Source organism: Aedes aegypti, unplaced genomic scaffold, assembly GCF_002204515.2.
Source record: "Aedes aegypti strain LVP_AGWG unplaced genomic scaffold, AaegL5.0 Primary Assembly AGWG_AaegL5_hic_scaff_760_PBJ_arrow, whole genome shotgun sequence".
Classification (NCBI taxonomy): Eukaryota; Metazoa; Arthropoda; class Insecta; order Diptera; family Culicidae; genus Aedes; species Aedes aegypti.
Genome location: NW_018736449.1, coordinates 34,198 through 49,467, shown reverse-complemented (window position 1 = coordinate 49,467; position 15,270 = coordinate 34,198). Strand labels below are relative to the sequence as shown.

General features: G+C 31.8%; 1 protein-coding gene across 1 annotated transcript in view; it reads right to left on the bottom strand.

Moving 5' to 3' along the window:
* Nucleotides 1–13,650, bottom strand: part of LOC5564708 (E3 ubiquitin-protein ligase MARCH6) — a 33,459-nt gene extending 19,809 nt beyond the window's left edge. Inside the window, 2 exon segments of the mRNA XM_021857117.1 lie at nucleotides 13,206–13,295; nucleotides 13,464–13,650. The gene's annotated coding sequence lies outside the window, so the exon portion shown is untranslated.
* Nucleotides 13,651–15,270: the final 1,620 nt, after the last annotated feature.

The window sequence follows — 15,270 nt, the reverse complement described above, 5'->3', positions numbered from 1 at the left end:
TCTCTGAAATAATAAACCCTACAAGATTTTCCAGGGTATTCCTTAAAAGCATAGAATTTTTTTTTTTATGAAACATTTGTAGAAATGGTCGAAACAATTGCTGTAGTATTTACTGGTGTGATACCTCCAATAAAATCATGAGGAATCCATGAATATTTTGCTTGAAAAATTACTCGAGTATTGTTTAGAAAAAAAAAAAACTAGCAGTTATTGTGGATGTGGAATACAAACTCTAGTGGAATTAAAAGGTATAGTACTAAATTCGGTTTTTTCATCTACTTATAGGTATTCTACTAAACAGCTCGAAGATTTAGTATTAAATATATTTCCTCGTATAATCTTTAGAGGAATTTACTGAGCATTTTCGAGGAATAAAATTGAATGAATTCTTGAAGACATCCATAAGGAAATGCCTGGAAAGATAACCGTAGAAATTGGCGTAGGAAATCTTTTTGATTTTCCTCAAAAAAAAAAAATAAATAAACGAAATCATTCAAAAATTAGGAATGATTATTTGTGGATTTTCTTGTAAGAACTCCTGTAGGAATCTTTGGAAGATATCATATGAGGAAATTAGTGGAAGAACAAGTCAAAAAATATCTAGAAAAAACCCTGATAATAGCCTCTGGAAAAATTTCCACGATAATCCTTGTGGAAATTACAGGAAGTAAAACAGTTGTAGGATTTCCTGGAGCAAACTCTGAAAAAATGCTCTAAGTATTTTTAAACAGAGCTAATTGCAATCGAATACTTTTACAATAAACAAGTTCCTGGACCTGATGCTTGAAAAAAGAGAACGAATAAGAAGCAAAATAATAAAAGAACCAAAAAACAAATAATCCAAACAAGAAGCAAAATAATGAAAAGATGAAAAACACAAATAATCCAAACAAGAATCAGGAGTTTTTGGATGATTCAAGTATTTGTTCAAAGTTTGCTTGAGATATTACACCGAAGCTTTCAGCAGAAATGTTTTACAGTCATCTCTCCCTTACTCGATATTGAAGGGACCATCGAGTTAGGGAGGTATCGAGTTACAGAACACAAAACCAATGCAACTGCGATCCAAGGGACCATCGAGTTAGCCATGAAAACCAACTTTTACTATGGTTCTCTAACTCGATATCGAGATACGGAATATCGAGTAAGGGAGAGTTAACTGTATTTGTTTTTTTTTTTACGTTCAAGGAATTCCTTAATAAATTTAGTTCAACACACCATCAAGATTTTTACCTGTTTTTTTTTCAGGAAACTCCAGAAATCGAGAGACTTTAACATAACTATTATCAGGAATTCTTGCAAATACCTTTCTCAAATTTCTCTAGAAAATATCCTCCATTGTTTTCGCCAGAATTTTCGTTTAGGACATTTTCAACGACTTAACACTCCGGCGGCTGTGACCCAAAATCAGTAGGAACGGTATTTTCAACTCGCTATATCTCAGTGAGTTTTCATTCGATTTCTAATCTTTTTTCACGTATCAATTTTCCCAGGTATCAAGATTACTGCAAAATGTTGAGAACTCAAATTTGTACAGTATTATAATCTTGAGAACTGAAAAACCCGAGGCAAGTCTTAAAAAAATGCTGTTTTTTGCAAATAACTTTCTTTTTATCGCGAAGATCTACACATATTTTTTGCTTAAAATGAGCACAATCTTATAAGATATTAGAATTTGAAAACTTTTTGGTAATTTATCTTGAAAAGAACCACACAATCTTCACAAATTTACGTATAATACAGATAAAATGCTTATTTTGTTTGTAACTTGAAATTTATCGCGATGACCAATACATATTATCACCTTTAAATGTACATATGTATATAGTGAACAACTTTGCTAAACGATGTTGTAAGTTTAACTTTCAAGAAACTACAAAATTTTCACTAAAATACGTATAATACAAAGAAAATACTCATATTTGTTTGTAACTTGAAATTTCTCGAGATGACCAATACATATTATCACCTTCAAGTGTACATATGTATTTGGTGAGCAACTTTCCAGAACAATGTTGTAAGTTTAACTTTCAAGAAACTACAAAATTTTCACTAAAATACGTATAAAACAGAGAAAATGCTCATATTTGTTTGTAACTTGAAATTCCTCGTGATAACCAATACATATTATCACTTTCAAATGTACACATGTATATAGTGAACAACTTTGCAGAACAATGTTGTAAGTTTAACTTTTAAGACACTACAAAATTTTCCTAAAAATACGTATAATACAAAGAAAATACACATTTTTGTTTGTAACTTGAAATTTCTCGAGATGACGAATACATGTTATCACCTTTAAATGTACATATGTATATAGTGAACAACTTTGCTGAACAATGTTGTAAGTTTATCTCTCAAGAAACTACAAAATATTCCCAAAAATACGTATAATACAGAGAAAATGCTCATATTTGTTTGTAACTTGAAATTTCTCGAGATGACCAATACATATTATCACCTTCAAATGTACACATGTATTTATTTAGCAACTTTTCAGAACAATGTTGTAAGTTTAACTTTCAAGAAACTACAAAATTTTCCTGAAAATACGTATAATACAAAAAAATACTCATTTTTGTTTGTAACTTGAAATTTGTCGCGATGACCAATATATATTATCACCTTCAAATGTACATATGTATTTAGTTAACAACTTTTCAGAACAAATTTCATGAAACTACCAAATTTTCCTAAAAATACGTGTACTAAAGAAAAAATATTATTTTTGTTCGTCACTTGAAGGTTTTCGCGATGACCAATACATATTATACATTTCTAATGTACATGTGTATTTAGTGAACAACTTTGCTGAAAAATATTGTAAATTTAACATTCAAGAAACTACATTTTTTTTTCCAAAAATGCGTATAATACAGAAAAAAAATTCTTGTTTGTATCTTGAAATTTCTCCATAATATGACCAATCCATATTATCATTTTCAAATAAACATATGTATTTAGTGAACAACTTTCCAGAACAATGTTGTAAGTTTAATTTCCAACAAACTACCAATTTTTCCTGAAAATACGAGTACTAAAGAAAAAATATTTTTTTGTTCGTAACTTAAAGTTTTTCGCGATGACCAATACATATTATACATTTCTAATGTACATGTGTATTTAGTGAACAACTTTGCTGAAAAATATTGTAAATTTAACATTCAAGAAACTAAATGCGTTAAACACATAAAAAAAATCTTGTTTGTAACTTGAAATTTCTCGCGATAACCAATACATATTATCACCTTCAAAGGTACATATGTATTTGATGAACAACATTCAAGAACAATGTTGTAAGTTTGGAACTCAAGAAACTACAAAAATACGTATTATACAGAAAAAATACATATTTTTGTTTGTAACTTGAAATTTTCCGCGATGACCAATCCATATTATCACTTTCAAATGTATATACAGTATTTAATGAACAACTTTCAAGAACAATGTTGTAAATTTAACATTCAAGAAACAGCAGATTTTTCCCAAAAATACGTATATACAGGAAAAATACTCATATATGTTTGAAACTTGAAATTTCACGCGATGACCAAATCATATTATCACTTTCAAATATACATATGTATTTAGTGAGCAACTTTCCGGAACAATGTTGTAAGTTTAACATTCAAAAGACTACAAAGTTTTCACTTAAGTGTGTAAGATACAGAAAAAATACTAATATTGGTTGTAACTTGAAATTTCTCGAGATGACCAATCCATATTATTACCTTCAAGTGTACATATGGTTTGGTGAGCAATTTTCCAGAACAATCTTGTAATTTTAACATTCAAGATACTACAATTTTTTCCCAAAAAATTCGTATAATACAAAAAAGCATACTCATTTTTGTTTGTAACATGAAATTTCTCGCAACCTCCACATATTATCAAATTTTAATGTACATATGTTTGAAGTGTATGTATTCAGCGATATCAAGATACGAAATATTGAGCAAGGGAGAAATGACTTGAACTTGTATGGTCATCGCGAGAAATTATAAGTTATAAACACAACACATTTTTTCTCTGTATTATACGTAGTCTTAAAACAATATTGATTTTTTTTTGAAAGTTATTCACACAACATATGTATCGGCCTCCAAAAAAAAAATGTTTCATTCCAGAATATTTTTTCAGTATTTCACGTAGTTTTGGAAAAATATTGCAGTTTCTTGGAAGTTAAAATAACATCAATGTTATTGAAAGTCTTTTACGACATACCAATGTATTTTTGGAAAGTTTTTATCACACACCAATATATTTTTGAAGGTGATATTATGTGTTGATTATCGCAAGATATTTCAAATTAAAATTAAAATTTAAAATTTAAAGTCACATTGAAGAAATGTATATTTATATTATACGTAGATATTAAAGATAATATTTTAGTTTAATGATAGGTAAATTGACAACATTGTTTGAACAATAGTTCACTAAATACATATGGAGTTAATTATATGTATTGGTTATCGCGATTCAAGTTACTGTAAAGAAGAGTATTTTTTTCTGTTTCGTACGTATTTATGGAAAAATATAGTAGTTTCTTAAGAATCAAACTAACAACATTGCTCTAGAAAGTTTTTCACTCACAACATATGAACATATAAAGTTTATGATATGTATTAATTATTGTAAGAAACTTCAAGTTACAAGCCAGGGAGAGTATTTTTTCTGTATTATACGTATTTTTGAAAAAAAAAATCTTCAGGGTTTAACTTGCAGCATTCATAAAAGTTAACTAAATGCGTAAGTACATTTCTCTATAAATTTCTCTATAAATTATGATCTCGCTTTACAAGCCATTCGTAACCAAATGAGTAGCTTGTAATCACTAAGCAAACAAATGGATTTACACGCTATTCAATAATGTTACGATGAAGAGAAGATCATCCTCTATCTCTCAGTGGTAATAGTTGCTCGTTCATTTGCTTAGAAACAAGGAGCTACACACTCGATTACCATTGGTTTTTGGGGCGAGATCACAAGTCTACGAGATTTTAAGGTTATAACATGCATTGGTCAAGAAATTGGGCTAGACATTTGAAGTTGCAAATAAAGAGGGTATTGTTTTGATATTATAGTTTTTTTTTAGGAAAAAAACTAAAAACATTGTTCTGAAGAGATGTTCACTAAATACATATACACATTTATATGTGATTTTTATTGTGAAAAAATTGAAGTAATAAACAATATGAGTACCGTAAAACGGGGTATCTTTGATAATGCGGGTAACTTTGATAGTGCGTTACCCACTACATACTAAACCTAATATCATAATTAATTTTAATCGGTTAAGTAAAACGAATGCAAAACTAAAGAAAATTAGTATGACACTTCATGTAAGAGCTGTTTTTATTCGAATTGAGAATTTTAGAAATTGAAACGATTATAGCGTTTTCGAAACGCTCACAAACAATCACAATTTGATGTAGTTTTGAATAGTTGGTCACTTATCTTTGACAGCCTAGTTATCATAGAACTTGAATATGGTCTCAAATCTCTTAGCGAATATCATTTTCACAAACTGGGACCATTTTTGTAATCTTAGTCAGAAATTTCTATATATCGTTAAACGCCTAGAAGTTTGTAATGCCCTATAAATGTTACGTAATTCATTCAATTTTGTTCGATTATCAAGGTTACCCCAAAACAGAAAGCCGACTTTCGATTGTATGGAAAATTATATATTCATTCAAAATTAATCTTTTGGCAATCTATCAACGGCAATCGGTAGGTAGGATGCCAGTACTTGATATAAAAATATAAACTATTATTCTTTGAAACAACATGTATAAATATCCAAGTTTTCTTCGAAAAAACTATCAAAGTTACCCCGTTTTACGGTACTTTTTTCTGTATTTCTGTATTTTTGAAAAGCACATGGTACTTTTTTGAAAATGACACTCAAACATTGTTTTGGATAGTTGTTCACTACACACAGATGCAAATTTGAAGTTGTTCAAATCGAGAAATTTCAAGTTACAAACAAGACGGATATTTTTTGTAGTATTAAACGTATTTTTGGAGAAATATTGTAATTTCTTGAAGGTTAAACCTACACATGTACATTTGAAAGTGATAATATGTATTGGTCATCTCGGACAATTTCAAGTTACAAACAAAATATATATATTTTTCTGTATTGTACATGTTTTTGGGAAAATATTTTGTAGTTTGAATGTTAAGTTTACAACATTGTTCTGGTAAGTTGTTCACTAAACACATATGAACATTCGAAAGTGATAATATGTATTGATCATCGCGAGACATTTCAAGTTACAAACAAAATAAGTATTTTTTCTGTATTATACGCGTTTTTAGGAAAATTTGGTCATTTTTTGAATGTTAAATTTACAACATTGTTCTGGAAAGTTGCTCACTAAACACATATGAACATTTAAAATTGATAATATGTATTGGTTATCGCGAGAAGTTTCAAGTTATAAACCAGAATGAGTGTTTTCTCTATTAGTATTATTATACGTAGTTTTGGGAAAATTTTGTAGTTTCTTGAAAGTTAAACTGTCAACACTGTTCTTGAAAGTTGTTCACTCAATACATGTTTACATTTGAAAGTGATATAGTATATAAATCATCGCGAGAAATTTAAAGTTACAATCAATATTAGTATTTTTTCTGTATTGTACGTATTTTAGTGAAAATGTTGTGGTTTCTTGAATGTTAAATTTAAAACATTGTTCTGGAGAGCTGCTCACTAAATAAAAATGTGCATTTAAAGGTGACATCGAGGGAAATTTCAAGTAACAAACAATATCAGTATTTTTTCTGTATTATACGTATTCTGGGAAAATTTTTAGTTTCTTGAATGTTAAATTTACAACATTGTTCTGGAAAGTTGTTCACTAAATACATGTTTACATTGGAAAGTGATAATATGTATTGGTCAACTTGAGAAATTTCAAGTTACAAACAAAGTAAGTATTTTTTCTGTATTATACGTAGTTTTGGGAAAATCTTGTAGTTTCTTGAATGTTGAATTTACAACATTGTTCTGGAAAGTTTATCACTAGATAAAAATGTACATTTAAAGGTGATAATTTGTATTAGTCTTAGCGGAAAATTTCAAGTTACAAACAAAATAAGTATTTTTTTCTGTATTATACATATTTTTAGGATTTTTTTTAGTTTCTTGAATGTTAAGTTTACAACATTGTTCTGGAAAGTTGTTAAGTTGTTCACTAAATACATATGTACATTTGAAGGTGATAACATCCCGCATAGAAAAATACAATTCGCCTTATGTTGAAAACAGTATTTTAATCCTAACTGATACGGTTAAAATATCTCAAACAGTGCCTTTTCTATTGAACAATTTGAAGCATAGAGCAGTAAACTGTTAAAGATGGTTTATGTAATTCATACCAAACAGTGACAGTTTATTACAGTGTGCAGAAAAAGTCAAACATTACAGAAGTTAGAAATTTTTAGAAATGGTAAAAGTTTAACTTAACCATTTTTCGAATGGTATGCGTTTCGATTTTCACAACACACTGACACATGTGCATTCTACTATTCAAAACTAATTCTTTACAGTTTGACAAACAGTTTTATGCGTTGGTTTTGTGAACGATATTCTTCAAAATTTCCATGCTTTAACCGCATTTGCGAGTGATTTGTTCCGTTTGTTTATTTTGTGAAAACGCGAGTGGAAAAAAAATTAAAAAAAATCCATCAAAACAAAGTGCAGCAGCCGGTACAACACCGAAGGAAGCTGCCGCTGTTTCTGATAGGCAGCCGACATTCAGCTACTTAGTATAGCCGGGCAAGTGGTAGCCCTCGTCCAGCACTGCAGTTTTGTCTTCATCGATCCAACAGCGTTGAAATCTCTCCAGTAGGTTCCGTTCCCAGTATCCGCCGGATGAATTCGATCGTAATCTGTTGGCAGGTATTTTCTACATTATTTTATACCGAGAAAATCCTCGAAATGTTTGTTTTACTCAGGTTGAAAGCGGTGCCCATAAGCTGACTTCGTATCATCGGCCAATAGTCTGCAGATTTTCCCGCAGCATCAAACGAGAGCAGACATTTTTTTCGAGCAACTTTAGGCAAACCTACTTCCAAGGAGCCAACATTCCAAGATGCTATCGATGGCGGTGCTGGCATTTTTTGATCCGGATAATGAGGAATCACCTATCCCTGTTTAACGTCGAAGTTCGGACAAGCCTCTTTTTCCGCTGCAGTTATCTGATCCAAAAACGTGCTGATGTATACATATGATTTAGATTATTGCGACAAAGTAATTAAAATACATTATAATGTATATATGCGTTTTTTCATTAAGTTCTAAACATATCAGAATGGAACAGTAAAGGGTGAAATTACAATAACTTACTGTAAACCAACAGTAACACATATATTGTTTGGTTTATTCTAACTTTATTGTTCAACTATTCTCAAACAGTTTGCTTTACAGTGCATGTGAGAAAAAAAGGATAATATATAGACCATTACGCAAATGTACACGTAAAATTTTGTTCGGGAAAATCGCCATTTTCAAATGGTTACATAACTTAACCGCCTATTTCCCATACTGTTATTTTCCAATTTACCATTTCCAGACTGTGAAAATAGTTTGATGTACTGTAGCCTTATTGTTAATTTGTCTATTTTGCGGAATTGTTTAGCTATTGTCGCAAATTGTTGTGGATGGTCTGGGAAACAGAGAGAGTATAGTTCATATTTATGCGGGTATGTATTGATCATCGCGAAAAATTTCAAGTTACAAACCAGAATGAGTATTTTCTCTGTATTATACGTAGTTTTGGGAGAGTTTTGTAGTTCCTTGAAAGTTAAACTTACAACATTGTTCTAGAAAGTTGTTTACTAAAAACATGTTTACATTTGAAAATGGTAATATGTATGAATCATCGCGAGAAATTTCAAGTTACAAACAATATCAGATTTTTTTCTGAATTATACGTATTTTTGGGAAAATTTTGTAGTTTCTTGAATGTTAAGTTTACAACATTGTTCTGGAAAGTTGTTCACTAAACACATTTGTACATTTGAAGGTGATAACATGTATTGATAATCCCGAGAAATTTCAAGTTACAAACAATATCAGTATTTTTTCTATATTATACGTATTTTAGTGAAATTTTTGTAGTGTCTTAAATGTTCAACTTCCAACATTGTTCTGGAAAGTTGATCAATAAGTAAAAATGTACATTTAAAGGTGATAACATGTCTTGGTAATAGCGGGAAATTTCAAGTTACAAACAATATCAGTATTTGTTCTGTATTATATGTATTTTAGTGAAAATTTTGTAGTTTCTTGAAGGATAAACTTACAACATTGTTCAGCAAAGTTGTTCACTATTTGCATATGTATATTTAAAGGTGATAACATGTACTGGTCATTTCGAGAAATTTCAAGTTACACACAAAAATGTGTATTTTCTTTGTATTATACGTATTTTTGGGAAAATTTTGTAGTGTCTTGAAAGTTAAACTTACAACATTGTTCTGGAAAGTTGCTCACTAAATACATATGTACATTTGAAGGTGATAATATGTATTGGTCATCGCGAGAAATTTCAAGTTACAAACAAAAATGAGTATTTTCTTTGTATTATACGTAGTTTTGGGAAAATTTTGTAGTGTCTTGAAAGTTAAACTTACAACATTGTTCTGCAAAGTTGCTCTTTATATACATATGTACATTTGAAAGTAATAATATGTATTGGTTATCACGAGAAATTTCAAGTTACAAACAAAAATGTGTATTTTCTTTGAATTATACGTACCGTGTACGCACCTAACTTTGCGCAGCTCCAAACTTTGCGCATTTTTAACAAGCATGAAAAAATGTTAATTTATCAATGATTTTTTCAACAATTCTGTTTCAGTAACATGTTCGTTTATGTGAAATAAGTATTTGACATACATTTGTTTACTAAGAAACCCTCGTTAATGTTTGTAAATAATCAAAAAACCTTGACGTTACTCGTATAAATCTCAACTTTTACACCGTCTTAACACAAGCGCTAAGAAGTGGCTCTGCCAAAAATCAACATTTTTCTGAACAAAACTGTGTTGTGAGAAGTATATTTGCGGTATATTTGCAAAAAAGGTAATATTCTATTAATTCCATTAATTTTCCAGACAATATGTCGATTTTTTTTTTTTTTTTATTTTTTTGAAAAAAGCGATGCGCAATGTTAGGACCCACTTTTTACATAAGGGTCTTAATTTTTGCGCACTTCTAGCAATTCAAAATGGCACGTAAATACATGTACGTCATTGCAAATGATAAAAGCTGTCGGTCTAACCAGGAATGGTCACTCAATCCATAAGGCAGCGGCTACATATAATATTCCTGAAAGTACCTTTTGTATGAAGCTGAAGGCATAGTGTGCATCGAAAAATCTCGAAATACCCTACTGAATACTGTATTGACGCAGGAGGAGACTTTTACTGTAAACTTGGATAATTGATAGCGGTTGGCTTCTCAGTGGATAGACAATGATTCACTTTCCAGTTGTCTAGCAAAAAAACCCGCTCAATTATGGAATATCCGGTACGTACGGCAACAAAAAATAATGAATCCCTAGTGATCAACGATACATCTCCCGTACTAATTGATGCTTTCCATTAATTCGATTTCAGTGGAAAGCTTGAATATACTAATGGACAGCATTGCAAACGAGAAAACTCTCGAGCATAGTTCGGCTGAGCTTCAGTTGAAGCACATAACTGCTTATTAAGACTCGTCAAGTTCATCTGGAAATCCTCCATTTCCAGCTGCCAACATGTACAACAGAGAAGATTTGCTTTAAAAAAAGCTCATATTAGTTGTACCCTTTTTGTTTAATACAAAAGCAATAAAAAAGTAATATTATTTGGAGCTAACGAGCATTTTAAGGCATGCGCAAAGTTAGGCACATCATGCGCAAAGTTAGGAACAATTCAGATTTTGTGCGCAATGTTAGGCACAAAATGTTGTATCACCTTTTGCATTTTTTTAATTTTTTATGAATTATTTTTATTCTTTTTAAATCATGTGTTCTACTGAAGGGTTAAATGCCTATCTTTGGCAGAAATTTGAATAAGAATATACATATTTTATCCTTATTTGAAGCAAAAATAGGATGATAATTTCTTAACTGCGCAAAGTTTGGTGCGTACACGGTAGTTTTGGGAAAATTTTGTAGTCTTTTGAAAGTTTAAATAACAAAATTTTTCTGCAAAGTTGCTCACTAAATACATATGTACATTTGAAGGTGAGAATATGTATTGATCATCGCGAGAAATTTCAAGTTACAAACAAATATGAGCATTTTCTCTGTATTATACGTATTTTAGTGAAAATTTTGTAGTGTCTTGAAAGTTAAACTTACAACATTGTTCTGAAAAGTTGTTCATTATATACATATGTACATTTGAAAGTGATAATATGTATTGGTTATCACGAGAAATTTCAAGTTACAAACAAAAATGAGCATTTTCTCTGTTTTATACGTATTTTAGTGAAAATTTTGTAGTGTCTTGAAAGTTAAACTTACAAAAATGTTCTGGAAAGTTGCTCACTAAATACATATGTACACTTGAAGGTGATAATATGTATTGGTCATCGCGAGAAATTTCAAGTTACAAACAAAATAAGCATTTTATCTGTATTATACGTAAATTTGTGAAGATTGTGTGGTTCTTTTCAAGATAAATTACCAAAAAGTTTTCAAATTCTAATATCTTATAAGATTGTGCTCATTTTAAGCAAAAAATATGTGTAGATCTTCGCGATAAAAAGAAAGTTATTTGCAAAAAACAGCATTTTTTTAAGACTTGCCTCGGGTTTTTCAGTTCTCAAGATTATAATACTGTACAAATTTGAGTTCTCAACATTTTGCAGTAATCTTGATACCTGGGAAAATTGATACGTGAAAAAAGATTAGAAATCGAATGAAAACTCACTGAGATATAGCGAGTTGAAAATACCGTTCCTACTAATTTTGGGTCACAGCACTTCGTGTAAGTGAAAGTAGTCATAGCTGCCGGAGTGTTAAGCAATAGTTTCTCCAGAGATGCCTCCACTGTCTTAGAATTTCCTCCAAAAATGTAATTAAGGTTCATAGACCTTTTACTCCAAACATTCCTCCTAAGATTTCTTCAAGAAGATCTGCAAAAATTGTTTGAAAAACTTTCTCGATGAAGTTATCTATTATCAAAGAATTTATCTATTCATATTACGCTTGATTTCTAATCATTGCTTTATCATTCCAGTTTCTGAATTGCAAGTAATTTACGTTTTTCGTTATTTTCCAACTAGAAACTGCATGTTCGAAAGGTTGTTGTCTGTACTTTTTGCCGCTGACCTCAACTGCTAGCATTTTAGAACGAAGTATTCAAAATCAATGAAACAGTCAGTCAAGTCATCGTGCAAAAGTTTGGGTTCACCTCTCAGTATGATGCAAATCGTGCAAAAGTTTGCGTTTTGGGTTAACTCTTTGCCTTTCAAATGCGGCTTAGAGAGTTTAAATTGGACGTGTAATTACAGAGATATGGACTGAACACTTGCATGTTTTTTAGGGGGTGAACCCAAACTTATGCACGGGAGTGTACATTTCTGGATGAACTCAAAGTTGAATCCCTGGTCGAATTTACTGAGGAATTCCTGAAAGAGTTGTCGATAGATTTATTGGAAGATTATTATTATTATTATTGTCTTTATTAAAGAGACTTTCAGCCCTTGGCTGGCTCGTCTCTATCTTTACTGGAAGAATTTTAGAGCAATTCCTCCAATTCCAAGGAATGGCTGGAGAAATAATCGAACAAATCGACGTAGGAACTCCTGGAGGAGTTCCTGAAAAATCCGTTAACGGTCGGTTCAGGATTTTTTCGTAATGGAAATTTCCTTGACTTCCCTGGGCATAGAGTATCATCGTACCTGCCAACCGATATACGAATGCGAAAATGGCAACTTTGGCAAAGAAACCTCTCAGTTAATAACTGTGGAAGTGCTCATAAGCAGACTAAGGCGAGAAGCAGGCTCTGTCCCAGTGAAGACGTAATGCCAAGAAGAAGATATTCCTAATCTACGAAAATAGCGACTTTATAGACAATTTTGTTTAAAAAAGATACTTTAGAGACCTTTCATTTGAAATAGACTTTTTAAAGATTTGCTTCAAAATAGAAACCGTCTGTAAAAAAAGAGATCCGCTACCAGCCCTGGTCACTACCTAATAAAAATATTCTTCGCTGCTTTCAAAACACAATATTAAAAATTCCAATACGTGACTCGTCCTCGACGGCAAACTCGATCGCAGCTCCTAAACCGAATTCACAATTTTTTTATTCCGTCACTTCTTTCCCCTTCCCAGACACTATATTTTCAAGCACTTCCAATCTGCATTAGCCGTCCTTGACGTTTGGAAGATGAACTAAATTGGGAACCACAAATTCGTCACAAATCACCACTCGAAACAGCGAATTTTCACCTCGTTCACAATCACCGATCCCTTCGCAAACACCGGATACCGAAATCGGACCGTTTTGGGCGCCCGTAACTCCGAATCAGGCGGATTATTTTCCGGGAAATAAATATTTTCACCTGCGCGATTTTCTTCGTATGAGACGAGCGATCAAAGTGCTGCTGGCTGTCGAAATTTTTGCTGCTTCTTCTTCGCTTGCGTTGTTGCGCGTTCGTTTTTTTTTGTTTGCGGACACGACGTGACAGCGGAAAACATCGCACGGAGAGGTGTAACGAACGAGGGGCATGACGATGTGGATTTTGATAGGTGCGAGGAAAAGAACTCTCGTTGCATTTCCAGCTTAAAGCTCAAGAATCCATCATTCAATCATCAGCAATCATCAAAAACGAAAAACCAGTTTTTTCGTTCAAATTTAAAGGAATTCCCATGAAAAACTATCATCGCAATCCAGATAGCAAGTGTAATGCAATGATAGATTTTCTTGAACATTGCTTAAATTTTGAGCAAAAAAACTGGTTTTGAGAATTTATAAAACGATGATGGTTATTTTCCTCTTAACTTATGATCTCACCATAAAAGCCATTGGTAATCAAGTGTGTATCTTGGTGTTACCGTATAAACAAATAGATTTACAAGTTATTCAACAATGCTACGATGAAGAGAAGAGCCTCCTCTATGTCCCAGTGATGATAGTTTTTTTTTTTGAGCCATTCGTTTGCTTGAAAACCAGGTTACCAATGGTTTTTAGGGCGAGATCACAAGTGATAAGTAAAGTGACACTTCAACGCTTGTTTCAGTGTATAAAGGTCCTTTACTCATACACTGAAACGAATTTTCTTGTTGTAATTACTGAATCCATGGTAAAAATAAGAACTGCACCTACGATTTTCAACCGACTACACTGTAAACTCGGCAGTATCCTTTAATGTGTAAAAAGTACCCACTTTTTTCTCATATATGGAGCTGTCAAAATAAGGGGTATTTCAAATATTAGCATTAGAGGGTAATCTATGCCCATTTTCAAATTCAGATCGCTTACTCATTAATGGGTGAAAATGTTCTTAAGTTTGTGCAGATTGGATGGTGATTTTTACCAAAATTGTCTCAGAACAATTACTGCTAGAAATATACCCGCATAAATATTTACTGTACTCGATACAGTAACGAAAATAATATGAACACAGATACTAATGTTACCTGTTAGAGCTATGCTTACGGTACAATCCACTTTAAATGGTAGATAGATAGAAAATCTTTATTTGAGTGACCCTTTAACTTACTGTCTTTCGGGTCACTTGGTATTAATTTTACATTTGATTGCTTATAACTAATTCACTTTTTCATTTTGCTTAAACATTATTGATGCTGGCAATGGATTTTGCCACCTGGATACCTTTGTTCATCCATCTTTTCCTCATCGTCTTGAAGATTATTTTTGTCACCATCAGTAGCAGGATGATTATTTGCAGTGCGATAACTGCCATCAGGAGTCCTTGTTGTTGTCGATGTTCCTCCGTGTGGGCATCTTGGGTTTGTATCACGGTAACCAGCTGGTTTCCGTGGGTGTGGGCTGTATTCTCTTCCTTCGAGTTCTGTCCTCCCATGGTGTTCCGTGGATATGTTATTGCAGGTTGAGTTGATTAGACTGATGGTTCGGGGACTTTCCGGTTCAGGTTTATATGCGATTCACTTGTTGCGTATTTCGCATGTCAGCGATTGATGTTTATAAAAGTCAGAGAGTTTTTTATTTTTTTTTTTTTTTTTTTATTTTGTTGGTTCATATTTCGTTTGTAAGCTGCGCTTTGTTTATGAA